Here is a 6,000-nt window from a genome sequence, read left to right on the forward strand (position 1 = left end):
TCTATTTTCCGAAACATTTCCAGTAAAATACTATTCATATTAGTACACCAAGGGATTAGACATTTAACTTCAAGGGAGGGGGGGAGGGTATGGTATAATAAATCAAATTGTCATCACTGTTGGGTTTTTCGTCTGAATATTTTACATTAACTGTGTCAGATGCCTCATTACAGGCTGAACCTTTTATAGGGTGCTCATTATAAAGTTTTAGTTTTTGGTCATTGTTGAAGGGTGTGCAGTGACCTATTATATAGTGACTAACAAGTAAATCACTTGGTCTACATGGTTTAAATGGTTGATAGTCGTCTCACCATATCTCCTTAGGCCAAAATAAAAATTGTTTGTTTCCCCTCCCCACACCCAGGTAAAAAATAAGCCCCCTGGGATGGGAAACAGACATTCTTTTAAATGTGGACTTATTCATGATCTTTTTATTGAAATTCTGAAATAAGAAGATTTTACTAGTCTATAAGTATCACATCAACTTTACATTATCAATAATCCATTAAAATGAAGTCCAGTCAAAATAACCATGCCAGACAGATATAGGACAGATAATTTCATGAATTTCATGAATTTTTGAATTTCACAGTTCTTCCATACCCCAAATTTATGGTTAAACGTTTATAGTAACCATAGAAACAGAGAAAAAGACTAAACATAAAAACCATGAAAATGGTGTCATTGTCAGATGAAATAAGCCATTCAAAAATGTCAAACATGTACAACTTACATTTATTCCATAATTATGCCAAAAGTAGTGATCCTATACATGTACAATGTAGCTTATAGCTTATGAGAAACATTGATGACCTTCGGCTATTGTCTGCTCTGAAGTTGGGTTGTTGTCTTTTTTGGCACATTCCCCATTTCCAGTGTCAATTTTATTAGCATGATTAGGAAGTATAAACTGAGAAACAAACCTAACCATGTTAACATTGTATCAAACTGAAATAACCTTAATCACTTAAATTATCCATGAAGGTCAAGGTCAGGTCAACCCAACCTGATAGACAAGTAGATCTTTCAAGATACTCATATACAATAAAATGTATCCAATTACATATATAAAATATACAGTATAAAAGAGCATTTCATTGATTAAGTAACAGTATATTTTACATGCAGTCATTGAACCATGAAAATGGGGTCAGGTGCAATGTACATATAATGGCAAACTGAAACATCATAACATATTAATTACCTACTAGCATCTGAATACAAGACAAGAAACATCCAGCTCTTTTAGCTTTTAAAATGTAAAGCTCTATAAAATAGCTTACATCATCACCCCAAGACTGTAATACAAATTTCTTGTATACAACCAACTTTCATGACTTTTGTGTAAGGCGAGACAAAATAAAATGATACTTTGAAGTACATGTATTGTTTAATATGTTTGACTACTATTATAAAATGCCAGTTTCAGAATGAACAGTAATTTAGAAGATTATTAAAATACATGTAGATACATTCAGACTATTATAACTATACAGCAAGCTGTCATTCGACTCTAACCAACAACCATGCCAGGGCTGTAAACTAAAGCTTGTCTAGGTTGGTAAAAACTTCCATCATCATGCATATATATGACACTAACCAATAGTGATGGACCGTGACAGACCCTCATGGAAAGTAAAGGAGGTTTAACACTCCCTGGTGGTACATGTAGCCAACAATAGCAATGGCAGCATAGAAACTCTTATTATATCCAAATTCTTATTTCAAATGAATAATTATCCAAGGTGAATCAGATGATGTATGATCATGATGCTGCACGTTTAGTATTGACAATGATTGATATTCACTGAAACTAGAAATTTCCATTATTCCAATTTTCTATTCTTAATGATATAACTATCCAAGATAATCATGGAATTAAGATATGATGCACTACTAATATTCCTAGAAAACTTTAAATTCTCTTTATTTCAAATTGTTAATATTACTTATTTCAAATATATATATATATATATATCAAAGGTATGCTCTGTCACCAAGTAATGTAGTACATTGTATTTCCTACATTTTTTCTATGAATTGTAAGTTTGCTATTTGTTCAATTCACAATTCTCTTTTTGTCCAATCAGATCATCCCATCAACTGTACATCATGACATAATGCATAATGCTGTTAGCTCTATCAACGTTATTTCCAAACCAATAAGTAACACAAAATTATGAATGAATCCACCATTTCACAATTTATAGCTACAGGTACAAATGAGGTACCATATGAGAGTAACTTAGTGACACTATATATTTCCTATATATACATTGATATACATGATATATATATGCCGCTTCATAATCTGGCTGGGAATCATGCTCAAACCAATGTGATATCTTATCTACAAAAAAAATATACATTAAGAATAAAGTATTTATTATATATAAACTTGTATAATTTATCTACAAGAAAAACTAGCAATCATAATTTGCTTGACAACAAAGTTTAATGATGTAAAGAAATGAATTTATGACTTATACAATTTAATTGATAAGTCCCTTATGAGAAGAAGAATAAAACCCTTTTTTGAGGTTCTATTTCTAAAACAAAATGTTCTCTCTTTCTACATCAATGTTTTCTTAGGTGTATACTTCATTGAAGGGTTACTGTCTAATAAAGGCTATAGCATTGTATAGCACTATACTTGTTGTGATCAATTTATAATACTTTTTTATTTTAAAATAGAATTTGTTGAATATTACTACCAACGTGACATGGTGACAAAGCAAATAGTATTTATAAGATTCTTCTTCTTCTTTATAATCCATCAACATGCTGATGATAACGTGTCCGGCACTTATTTACAGTAACTATGCCGCGCATGCGTGGGATCTAATTTTTATTTAGTCATGACAGTCATGACAGTGAATAATAATTAATATACAAAAGATAAAAATAAAAATTTCAACATAATTTCTTTTTCTTGTTATAACATATATATTAAGTTCTACAAAATTTAGAGCATAACAAATCATTTATAACAAAATAATGAATCATACCCGGTAAAATCTTAAATTTCTTATCACAAAAGATGAAAAGTGTTAAAAATTGTTGTTAAGGACGCAATGTCGTCTCATCATTTGGAATCAGGCATGTCAGGGCACAATATCAATATACTCTTTTTTTTGCCCCGGGCAATTTTGAGGTTATTGCATATATATAAACCCAAGCCTTGAACATGTTGAAGGTATTCATAACACATATGTGACAAATTATAATTATTGTACATCACCCACCAGTGGCTATATAAATAGGTATATCATCGTCGTAACTAGTCTGAGATTACTCTGACGTCCAAACGGCTGTTTTGCCAGACAAGCTTGTCTCGGACTACATCGTAACATGTGAAGATTGGTTGGTTATTGGTTAATAAAAAAAAGTGACAAATATTTCATGCAAATTTAGGACGTGACAGTTATCAATACATTAACATACAATATATAGGATTACTCGATCAGGGGTTTAGGTCTTGTAACTGTTGTATAGGCCATCCCGCACAACCATACCATTGTGAATACCCCACATGTCAATGCATGTTAGGCAATAAACAGGGGTGGATCCCGCCATTTTTAAAAGGAGGTTTAAACCATACTAGTTTATATGTAACTTTTTAAATCATGCATTGATCTTCCAAAAAACATGAAAAAGGGGGGAGGGGTCCAATCACAGGAACAATTTTTTAACAAGCCCAAATTCTTACTTTGCCTTTGAACAGGCTACTATCCAAGAGTGTGGAGTATTGGAACGTCGATTCATACCTGTATGCACAAATTTAACAAATGTGAACATTTTTCCTTCAAATTCTTGCATGGGTGATGATCCATGATCAATGATTATTCTGATAGACATGTATTAAAATATTCATTTCTACTCACCAATTGCAATTTCCAGCTCAGCTTATATTGTACTATAGTTTCCTTCTACCATGTCAACGATTTTATGTAAAATAAGTTAGCTATTAGAAGCGCTGACACTGCCGACACACATGCGACATGAATGCAACAAAAATAAAGAGGGTACGGTAACGTTAAATCGTTTACGGGCGAAGAATTATTTTCCGTTTTTAATTAAACTTGTCAGATTTGATTAATTATCGTCGAAAAATGTCCCTAATGGATAGTCATTCAAATTAAACCAGCTTTATTATGCTGTATGCATGTAATATATATGTAACCTGGTCTTTAAATGTACTTTAAGTACAGTGTCTGACGTATTTATAAACATTTTCTTGATTATTTATCCTATTTCAAATATAAATTTGAATGAATTTATAAGCCTTTTTCTGCTATAATATTCAAACTTTATTTTTTAACGAAGGCTTCTGGTATGTAGTTTTTTTTTTACAAAAGGCTCTCGAATTATAGACACATTAAAAAATAAAGATGGAAAGTCAAACGCATGATCGAGTCTGGCAAAAATAAAGTTAACGGACAATGTCATGACAATAAACAGAAAACGATAAAAGACAGAGTTATATCTATATATTTTTTTCCCTGCCTCAAATTTACTCAAATGCAATTTATATAGGTAACATAAAAGATAAATGATAATGCATTCATTTACAATATTTAAAAATAGTTACATCTTAAATTTAATTTAACATATTAAGATCACTTTTTCAAGTGTTCACGGCCGACATCCGTTATTATTAAATAAGGGTGTAAAAATGAATGACAAATTCTTCACCACGTACGGCAGTCTGTAATTGCATATAAAACGTATTGCAATCACTTGTAAACCATTAAATACAAAGGTTCAGGTGCTTATATTCAATAATCAAATATTATTTCGGCAATCTGTTGATTTTTTTTAGTCAATTCGCGGCGATTTGTGCAGCAGTATGACTTTGAGCTACTTTTTTTATTAATATAATTATAAAACAGTGTTAAATAATTAAATAGGAAGAAGTTAGAATTAAAATTGAATATTTGTTTTATTTAAATAACATGATTAAGGGGACGTGGTAGACTTTCAGTTAAAAAAATCGTCTTCTTTCACAGTTTTATTTTATTCTTGAAAGGGGAGCAACCCCTGATAAATAATGGGAAAGTTTCACTCGTTTTGTGTCCAAATTATTAAAATCTGAACACCACTGGACACGGTCTGACAACATCTTGACGTCAGTTTGTATCCATGGTCTGTTTTGGTCTGACACGGTCTTAACGGATCTAAACAGCTCGCTAGAAGATACAGTCTTAAATATCTTGACATGCCTTAACGGGACTAATTTACCTAATGAGACTATCGATCCGAATGGAGACTGAACGATCTGACAAATCTTGACGTTTTCCTCTAGCGGTAAATCCAGTCAATTAAGATACGATCAGACCAAAATGACCGTTTCAGACTGAAATCGTGCTACTAGTGATATGATATATGAAACTGCTTATTTTTATTTAGTTAATCTTTTCTATTATTAAAATATAATAAAATGACCTTTTTAAATGAAGTGACAACTGGAATAAGGAATTTAAAAGTATTCAAAATACACTTGTTAATTACCCCGACCATATGAGTATAAACACATATGGTCATAACCATACGCGTATGGTCCAAATACACGTATGATAACAATAATACCAATTTTCGTATTAGCACTAGACATAATACAATAATGAAATAAATTTCAACCACAAGCCAAATTTCTTTTGAAAATATACACATTCTCATCATAAAGATTGGATCATTTAGCAGGTATTCATAAAAAGTAAAATAACAAAAATACTTAACACCTTAGAAAATCCAGTACAGAAAGACGGTATTTAAATGGCTAAATTAGAAGCTCGAATGGATAACAATTGTCATATTCCTGCCTTGTTACATGCATCTGTTTATCAATCAAGGTTGATTTAACCTGGTTTTATAGCTAGCTAGACCTCTCACTTGTATGACAGTCGCATAAAATTACATTATATCAATAACGATGTGTGAAAAAAACAAACAGAAACAGTAAATAAAAATATCAAAAATAGGGGTACAGCGGTCAATATT

The 6,000-nt window shown here is 31.3% G+C and overlaps 1 long non-coding RNA gene across 1 annotated transcript; it reads right to left on the reverse strand.

Moving 5' to 3' along the window:
- Positions 1 to 1,371: 1,371 nt before the first annotated feature.
- On the reverse strand, positions 1,372 to 4,342 carry LOC139528179 (uncharacterized). Its single transcript, XR_011665540.1, has 2 exons — positions 3,885 to 4,342; positions 1,372 to 2,350 (listed from the first exon to the last, which is right to left on the reverse strand). It is a non-coding gene; the product is annotated as an uncharacterized lncRNA (long non-coding RNA).
- Between the last annotated feature and the right edge of the window lie 1,658 nt (positions 4,343 to 6,000).

Source organism: Mytilus edulis, chromosome 6 (assembly GCF_963676685.1).
Source record: "Mytilus edulis chromosome 6, xbMytEdul2.2, whole genome shotgun sequence".
NCBI classification, from domain to species: domain Eukaryota; kingdom Metazoa; phylum Mollusca; class Bivalvia; order Mytilida; family Mytilidae; genus Mytilus; species Mytilus edulis.